This window comes from Tachyglossus aculeatus, chromosome 3 (assembly GCF_015852505.1).
Source record: "Tachyglossus aculeatus isolate mTacAcu1 chromosome 3, mTacAcu1.pri, whole genome shotgun sequence".
NCBI classification, from domain to species: domain Eukaryota; kingdom Metazoa; phylum Chordata; class Mammalia; order Monotremata; family Tachyglossidae; genus Tachyglossus; species Tachyglossus aculeatus.
In genome coordinates this window covers 42717340-42727503 of record NC_052068.1, presented here as the reverse complement: position 1 = coordinate 42727503, position 10164 = coordinate 42717340, and the positions used below count along the sequence as shown (strand labels likewise).

Genomic DNA, 10164 nt, shown 5'->3' with positions numbered 1-10164 from the left:
ATATGTTTCAAAAATAATAATCACCTTCTCCCTTTTATGCATTTTCCCATGCAAATTATTCTTGCAGATTATTATTTTTCCATGGCTGATGGGTCCATAATGGTTACTAGAAAGAAAAAAAAAAGAAAAGGGATTTTAGGAGATATGTACAGAACTAAAAAGGATAGAGCAACAAAAGCCATTGTTCCTCATAGCATTTTTTTGTTTTAGGCAAAATCTGGTGTGGAGAAACCCCTGTTATGGCCAGCATGATGTGGCTTTAGGGTCCCCATTTTTACATATAGTAAGGGATGTTTTACTGTTTTTACGAAGAAAACTGTATTTCTGTACCAAATTCTGAGACTATGATCTATTTTTCAAGGGTGATTCAATACCACTAGCAGAAATGGAAGAAGATGATAGGAAAGCCCATTTAATTCACCGTCAGCCCTAGTAGGAAAATTATTTTATAGTGATGCACTCAAGATGCAGAGAACAAATTGCTTGCATTTCAGTCACAGCCAGTGACTTGAAAGGAGAAATACAGATGTAGCCTAAATAATAATAATAATAATAATGATAGTAATAATAATAATAATAATGATAAAGTCTCTTCCCTGTTTCTGGAGCCAAAAGTAGACAAGCAGCCCATGAATCCAAAGTTTTGCTCACATTTATGTCAGTTTTAGTTTGAGTACTTCAGGAGTAAATTGATTTAAATAAAAAACATTGGTAGGAATTGCTTTGATTAGAAATTCAGTTCTTTCTGATGTTCCAGGAAACTGTGTTTTCAAAAATTTTCTCTTGCCCTCTAGTCTGTCATGCTGCTTTAGCTTCCAGTTGCCAAAGTCCGAGAATATCAAAACATTGATAATGCCTCAGGCTTAATTTTTGAATTGTACTTGTACTTCCAGAGAGAATCATTTATATTTTCTATACTGTAATAAATCTTGGAAAAAAAAATTCTAAATTAAATTATGAATACCTTGTTGTAGTAATGCATATTCTTAACAATTTTTGATTGATGACTGTTAAGGTTATTTACAAATGATTGATACAATATTTTTCTTATTTTTCAGGGTTTCACCAAAAATGCATTAGAAATTATAACCAAGAATTTTGGATAAGGTACTGTGTATTTACATTTTTTTCAATCATATGCAGATGCAAATACAAGTTAATATTATTCTGTCCAACTCAGCTGGCTAATTACTGGACACCTTACAAAAATAATGGTTGTGAAAGTTCTTTGAACTTCTAAATGAGCTTTGGTACATAAATCCAGCCTCTGAATAATACTCTTTATATTTTAAATCTTCTTTCTGATTCCCAATTTCATGTATGGAACTGTATTTTCTGGAAAGTCTATGTTCTTGCATTAGCACTTTAGATATTTCTCTTTGAGAATGTATCGATTTTGTGAACTCTTTGTAATCGAAAGCCAAAACGTTTGAACTAGATTCAGTCCATTATTTATGTGTAACTAATGCATTTTTCAATATTCGTGTTCTGACTAATTGCTGAGTGAAAAGTGGAATATTAAAAATCTAAAAAGCTGACTTCTAAGAGCAATACTAAATCTGTCACAGTGATATTTATTGAGCACTTACTGTATGCAGAGCATTGTTCTAAGTGCTTGGAGGAGTGCAACAGAGTTAGTAGATAGATATGTTTCCCACCCATAAGATGCTTACAGAGAATATGTAACAGCGATTTGGAGAAAAAGGGACTAAGAACAGTGACAGTGGGAGATACAGTAAGATGGTGACCAGGAAGGGGAGAGAGTGACTGAAGAACCAGCCTTGGAAATACTGGAGATGGACAGGTAAACAGACGGCTAATGAAGGGTTCAATCAAAGAGAATATATCTCTGATGATCTTTTACCAGACTTTCTGGAAAGTCAGGGAGGGACTGACCTCACTGCTGTTCTTCCACCAGATCAACTAGACTTGTTTTTATCCTCAGTACTCAAAGGAGAAGCAGTGTGGCTTAATAGATAGAACATGAGCATGGGAGTCAGAAAGACCTGGGTTCTAATCCAAGCTCTGCGACTGGTCTGCGGTGTGACCTCGGGCAAGTCACTTAACTTCTCTGTGCCCCATTTTCCGCAAATAGAAAAGTGGGGATTAAGACTTTGTGAACTCCATGTGAGATGTGGGTTGTGTTCAACCTGGTTAGCTGGTACTTATCCCAGTGTCTGGCACATAGTAAGCACTTAAAAAAATACCATAAAATAAAGTACTGATTCACTGAAAACCTGATGTATATTCAGGAGCTGCATGATCTTTGCTGCGTAAATATAGAAGATAGTTCTCTGGTGTTTAAAAATGCAAATGTAAGGGGAAATACTGTGTGTTACATTGCAAGTTTTTCAAGGGCAGCTGTCATAACTACCAACTCCGTTATATTCTAAGCACTTAGTACTGTACTTTCTGCACACAGTAAAGTTCACTAAATACTATTTATGGATTTATATTTTTGCCACAAAGGTACTTTTTAAGGAATGCTGTATGTTAGAATATTAAAGTAGTGACTCATCAGTTTGGTACCTAAGTGAAAAATCCAGTACAAGAATTCACACTTCATTTACAAATCCCGGCTCCGCCAATTGTCAGCTGTGTGACTTTGGGCAAGTCACTGAACTTTTCTGGGTCTCAGTTACCTCATCTGTAAAATGGGGATGAAGACTGTGAGTCCCACGTGGGACAATCTGATCACCTTGTATCCTCCCCAGCGCTTAGAACAGTGCATTGCACATAGTAAGTGCTTAACAAAGGCCATCATTATTATTATTATTATTTATATGACAAAGGTAGCTACTATGACAAAGAAAGAAATGAACAAACTAGAGCTATTTCTCACTATTCATCATTGGTTCACCATTAAATTTCCAGATGTAGTAAGGTAGAAAAACTTGGAATCATTTCAGCATTTGCTTCTACAGCTGCTCTTACCTGGATCTTAAGGATACAGTAAAACCAAGCCTCAGACATTGCTGCATCCCAGCTGAAAACTGCGAGTCAATTCCATCATCATCATCATCATCATCAATCGTATTTATTGAGCGCTTACTATGTGCAGAGCACTGTACTAAGCGCTTGGGAAGTACAAATTGGCAACATATAGAGACAGTCCCTACCCAACAGTGGGCTCACAGTCTAAAGATTCCAGAGGATAATAATATAAAAATTCCAGAGGATAGCTACTCCAAAATCCCCCAACTCAACCTAGTCTCCTTCCTCCCAACTGCCTGTCCTATCTTGATTCCTCATTACCTGACCCTTGGTGCTACTGAACTTCATTTTGATTTGGCTTGATTCTCTTCCTAATTTGTCAGATGACATTTAGGTTTGTTCCCATTTGTTCTTTTCCAATTCATAAAACATTCTATAAACTTCAGAAAAAAAATGATCAAACCCCTCATCCAGACCTTTGATTTGATGTCAAAATTACATGTTGACATCCTATGATATCATTTGTGAGGACAAGTTCAGTAGGCATTGAATTCTATCTTCTAGAACCAGCTGACTAATTTTCAGGTATAAAAATGGTTCAGGACGAGCAGCCAATTTTAACTTACTGCTAGCCTCGTTTATAAAATAAATTCATAATTTAAAATCAGTGAGTTTTCCTAGTTTTAAAATATTGCATTGATCACTTTGGTGGATCAGGATGAAATTTGTGTTCTATCACAGATAAAGCAATTGATGGGAGCAAAGTATGAGGAGCTAACTGGATTTGGGTAAGGACATCCGGATTCACAAAGCGATGTATTTTCAGAGGAACAATTTTTTCTTCCTTTCCTCCCTCCATCCAAGGTTAATTGCTTTAGGTGCAAGACAGTTTATTACCCAGACTGACCACTCCCATTGCTAAGGGCAATTGCTTTCAGAATTTCACGAGTTTGCATTTAACCCTAATCCTGGGACAGAATTTACCAACTTCATTCTACATCACAATCACACTGATGGAACTCATTTCATCTCTCTTGTAAGTTTTTCTAATAAAACTAGAAGCAATGCTTAAGTTCATGTATTTCTTATGCAGGGGGTAGTCATATGATTGTCAAGATGGACATGATTTGAATTCTGGATTTTGAAACTTAAATTGGGGTACCTTCTTAGCCATGTCACTTTGGGTCTTAAAGATTGAACAATAGCTGGATTCCAAGCCCCATGAAAGGGGGTGTACACAAGCAGGGAGAGCAGAACAAATGTTTGAAAAATGTAGTGAAGCACACTTGCATCCAATATGCGAGAAGCAGCCTGGCACAGTGGAAAGAACACAGACCCAGGAGTCACAGGACCTGAGTTCTATTTCCACTTCTGCCACTTGCCTGCTGTATAACCTTGGGCAAGCCCCTTCATTGTGCTTCAGCTTTCTTAACTGTAAATTGGGGATCCAGTACTTGGTCTGTGAGTCCCCTGTGGTACAGGTACCTGTGTCTGATCTGATTACCTTGAATCTACCCCAAAATTAGAGCAGTGCTTGACACGTAGTTAGTGCTTAACAAATGCCATTTTAAAAAAAGAATATAATAACATGGGACTGTTGAGAGACTCACATAGTAGAGTTACCAGTCTGTTAGGCAATAATGAGAAGAGGAACATCTCTGTTGGAGCCAAACCTTTTGGTGCATTGCTAGTACTTAGTTTCAGAAACAGTCAGACCCACACCAGAAAAGATCAATCTTTGCCTGCATATAATGTGAAATTAATTGAGAGTAGCAGGGAGCCCCTTATTTTGGGTCTTTTTATCCCTGATTGAAAACTCTCTGGCCTTCTGGTCTTCTCAGGGATCAGTAATGAGTGAGACAGAGTTTTCTGTGCAGAAAGCTATAGGAGAATATAGCCCTGGAACCTGGAGAATGAGCACCTATGTTCCAATCATACTCTCATTCATGGATGTGATCACATCATTCATTCATTCTTTCAACTATGCTATGTAAATTGATCACATTTTTTAATGGTATTCATTAATCTGTGCCAAGCACTCTAGTAAGAGACAGGTTAGACAAAATAGTGTCTCACATAGGGCTTGAATAGTGCTCATAGTCTAAATAAGAGGGAGGAGGATTAGATCCCCATTTTACAGATGAGCTAACTGTGGCACAGAGAAGTTAAGTGACTTGCCCAAGGTCATTCAGCAGAAGAGTGGCTGAGCTGAGATTAAAACCAAGGTACTATGACTGAATGGCCCAGGCTCTTTCCATTAGGCTATGATGTTTCCTATGTCAAGGCAACTACTGATTAAAGAATTCTATCTAAAAACAAGGTTTATAAGAACAAGTGCACTTCAACAGAGGCTATAAAGAGCCATTGGCTGTGTCCATAATTGAAGAAACCAATTCCATCAGAAAAAAACAGTAATTGGCACAAAATGAATAGGCAAAATATTAGGTCAGTCCCAGTTTAAACACTGAGGTAGAAAGCAAATTTGCCTGATTAAATATTGTTACCACTGAAACATAATTCCAGAGCAGGCCCAGATGGTCCTTCATTTCAAAGGAAGTGTTCATTTCTAAGAGTGAAAGAGGAAAAAAACCAACTATGCCTTCCTGCTTGCCATGTGCTAATTCTTTTGAGGGTCCCCAAAAGGCCTAGTAAAGTGCGGCTTTCACTGATGATGGCAGTGATTATGATGCAGTAAAGTAGAGGTCAAATAGGGTTCCTGGGGAAGAATCTTAGTTTGTTGTAGATAATCTCAAAAATTAAATCTGTTTTATTGAATATCTGAATAGTAATTTATTCACATATGAATTAATCAACATCGTTTATTGATATTGTTAAATTATACATAGTGTATTATTATGAACATTATAATGTAAACAGTATTTATGGTATTTGCCCACTATTTTATCATATTGGCTTCAGTAGTTAAAGATGTTGGAAGGTAAAATTAGACACAGAACCAAATGAGACAATAATAGCTGTGACGTAGATTTCTAGGCAGGTGTGTTGCAGCTTCTGCTCCGACACAAACAACAATTCATGTTTTGTAATATTTTTCACTGAAACAATTTCACAGGAACATATGATGCCCCACCACCGCCCCCGTTTTAAGTGTTGTTTCATTTTAGTGCTAATATTTGTGATTCAGAATGGATGGAAAGTGAACCAGTCTCATGCCTAGTAGGTAGTATATTAGATGTTTGGTTACATTCTACCCAGTACAAATCATGTCCAGATACTTATTAGCTTTTCCCCATTCACTGTAATGATTCTTAGAGCTCAGACTTCAATAGGACAGTTTACAATTTGCGATGGAAAAAAAATAGAATTAAGGTTCAAAGTACCCAGTAAGAATTCATCAATATTTTTTTAATTCGATTAAAAGCTATTCCATCAATCAATAGTATGTATTAAATGCTTTGTATGTGAAGAGCATTTTACTAAGTGCTTTGGAGAGTACAGTGAAACAGAGTCAGTAGACAGGTTTCCTCCCATAACAACCTTAGAGTCTAGAGCTATTATGTAGTTTTGACATTTTTAACAGTTGGGTTATATCACATTACATATAATGAAAGTCATTAGGTACAACTCTTAAAATACCATTTTCTTCCATTAACTGAGATATTTTTAGTATTTCATTTCTATATGAACTATATTATCAATTATATTTATTAGAATTTGGTTCCACTCAAAAGTATCAATTTGTAATACAGAGTATAAAGCTTTTTCCTCCTATGTATTGCTTTTTCACTAAAGAAGCACCCAGCTCCTCCCACTATCCTGTGGATAACCAAATATTTGTGTACCAGTGAACATTAACCATCATTCTTTCTACCAGGAGCTCAAAGTCAATAAACCAATCAGTCAATGGTATTTATTGAGTGCTTAGTAAATTCTTGGGGAGTGCCAGTACAATAGAATTAGTAGTCATGTTCCCTACCCATAAAGGCGCTTAGACTCTAGAGCTTAGAAAAAAAATTACAAACATCTTCCCGACACTTTCATTGTAATGGCAATCTGAATACCGTTTCAAAGGGCATTTGAGAAGGCCATATATTTTTTCAAGCCAACTAAGCCTACTTTTTTCTGGAAGTTCATGCAACTCAGTATATTGAAATTTTGGTGAGTAGTTTTCATTAATGCACAACTCCTCCACAGGCGTATCTGTTGGACATTTATACATAGGAATGGCTTCTTCAAGTGATAGTCATAATTATTTTCCACATTTTCCAATTTATTAAAAATGAGTTTGAAATATAACTGATGAAATATCTGTAGTCTTGACAGTTGACTATTGAAAAGCCTACCTCTACTGAAAAGACTACCTTTGGAAAAAAGAAATCAAGTTATTTCTGTGTTAACTGTATTTAATGACAACTGGAAAGTCAGAGTAACCATTTATTGAGTATGAAGGTATAATGTATGGAACTCCTTGCCTTAAGTTCAGATCTCGTCCATTTTGATAATGACCTGGCACTCTAAATAAGCCTGAGACATAGCATGTATGGCCAATATTGTTAGAAGGGAAGCCTTTTCAATTGAACTCTTATCCGCAGCCTCAGCAGAGAGGATGAGCAATTTAGTAGTGTTTTTATTGCAGTACCTGCCTGCTCACCCCCCAAATATTCTTCATTTTGAACCACAAAAACTTCTTTAACACTATGCACATTTTTACTAGCAGTCATCACCTGTAAGCTTTCTGTGGGCAAGGGATGACCTATACCAAATTTTTTGTATTGCGCTTTCCCAAGGGCTAAGAGCAGTGCTCTGCACACAGTAAGCAGTCCCAGTAAACACACAGTAAATACCACTGATTTTCTTCTTCTATTTATTTGATCATTTTCAAGCTACAGTTTCTCATATGCATGACTGGACTTCTAATTTCCCAGTCTCAATTTCCTTATACTGTTTTTTATCTATCTAATGTCCCTCATACTCCTTGGCCCTTTTATGCCCATGAAAGAGCTTGAGATGGGATATCTCTTCCCTCCAATACATATTTTGTAATTTTATTGATTTTCTTGTTAGAGTATGTCAGTCAATTTTTCTTATTTGCCGGAGCCTTCAGGATTACAGCATTCCTTTGGCTCTCATCTTATATCACACTGGACAGTTTGATACTTAACTGGATTTAGTCTTTCAGAAGGAAAGACAGTACTTCCTTATCAACCGTGACTTTTCCAACCAAGCTTCTGAGCATCTACCTAGCATTATTCGCACCCCTTTAGCATATACGATATAAGGTTAATAAACTCTCGCTTACTACCCATGGTACTCCCATCACAAGCCCCCTCTCAGGGTCGCACCTGGAGAGTTTCCAGTACTCTACCAGTCTCAACTATGGGAGGGAGAGTCCAGCAGAGGCATGCCCATTCCATTCCTAGTTTGGGCGGTGCCTAGAGAGTGGAAGGCAATCTGCTACAAGTCAAGACTCCCCTTTGCTGGGCAGCAGCAGCATGAGAGAGAATCAAGAGGGATGAGTCAAGTTTACTGCATGGAAGGAGGCAATCATAAACCACCTCTGAATTTTTATCAAGAAAACTCTATGGATTCACTACCAGAACAATTACACATGGAGGCGGGGCGTTCTAGGAGGGAAGTGTCCATGGTGTTGCTATGGGACAAAGATGACTCGACAGCATAAGACAAGATAAGATACACAAAGCCTGCATGACTCACATTCAGTCTTACTTTGTGGTTCATGCACGAGATCATGTCACAGAACTAAACATTTCCTCCACAGCTCACTGTAAATTTGCATTTGGTTTTCCAACGTTACTTTAAATGATAAAGTCAGAGTGAGCAATTTGAGCAAGAGGACAAGCAAGGAAAATTAGCTTTTTAAACTCTGAGTGCTTTTCAGATTGTAAGGTTGAGGGCAGGGAACAGTACTAACTCTGTCATAGTGTACTTAACACAATGGTCTGCACACAGATAACACTCAGTAAACACCTGACTGATTGATTGAATAAAGTGCTCTAGACTGACAATAGTTGGAAAGTTATATACATACCTGCACCTAGAAAACTCCATAGAGAAGCAGTTTGGTCTGATGGATATATTCTGGGCATGGGGGTCAGAGATCCCACCTCTACCACTTGACTCCTGTGTGACCTTGGGCAAGTTGCTTAACTTCTCTGGTGCTCAATTCCCTCATCTGTAAAATGGTGATTCAATGCCTGTTCTTCCTCCTACTTAGACTGTGAGCCCCATGTGGGATCTAATGATCTTGTATCTTCGCTGATATTGAGCACTGTGCTTAGCACATAGTAAACACTTAATGAATACCACAATTATTGTGTTGGTATTATTATTACTATATACAGTCAAAATTTTCTATTTACGGTATAATTGGACATTGCCATCTCTACAGCCTGCTCTGCAATGACAAAATTATAAGCAAAGAGATAAAAAAATGAAGGATATACTGGTCATTTTGATTTCACTTTTTAGGATTCAGGTTTGAGATAAAATATAGTACCAACTTGGCATCAAGAGTCAGATGAAGTAAAGGTCAACGACAGTTTGTAGCCTTTATGGGTGTGAGATCCGGACTCACCCCACCCTCCATTTTTTGGACATTTCCACTAATTCCAGTAAAGTACCAAAATCGACACCAAATGACAAGGTAGAATCACAAAGAATTAGGTCCTGGAGCTTAGTTCACCAACATGTGACTTACTGACTACAGGTCGCTTAATCAGTGACTCAGTTTCCTCATCAGCAAAATGGGGAATAAATACCTGTTTTCCCAATTTATAAGACTCTGAGCACCTGTATCTGGCTAGATTATCTTCTATCTACCCTAAAACTTACAGTGCTTGGTAGAAACCTAGACTTTAACATACATGGTTATTATTATTGTTATTATCATTATTGTTATTATTGGAAAGTCACACCATCATTAGCAGTAACACAACACTAGATAAGCATGAATGTACAGAAAAGATTTTTGAAAAAGTCAAAATATCAGGAAATACTTGCTGTATCTATGTTACTCTTACTAAAGATCAGCACCTACTTGTAATACCTTATTGACAAAAAGAACAATTCATTATCTGCGTTTGAAAATTCAACTTTATTTCTTAGAATTCAGGAATATTTTCATTTCAAAGAGCTCTCATATGGTTTTGTCGTCACTTCAATAATGCTCATTAAAGTTCTTTATGGATTAAAAGAAAATGTCAACATGTATGACAGGAAAAGGAATGCATTCTAATGACTGAGCCTTTT

The 10164-nt window shown here is 37.1% G+C and overlaps 1 non-coding gene across 1 annotated transcript; it reads left to right on the top strand.

The window, feature by feature from the left end:
* The first annotated feature begins 8219 nt into the window (after positions 1 to 8219).
* On the top strand, positions 8220 to 8357 carry LOC119926028. Its single transcript, XR_005449946.1, has one exon. It is a non-coding gene; the product is annotated as a small nucleolar RNA SNORA7 (small nucleolar RNA).
* Positions 8358 to 10164: the final 1807 nt, after the last annotated feature.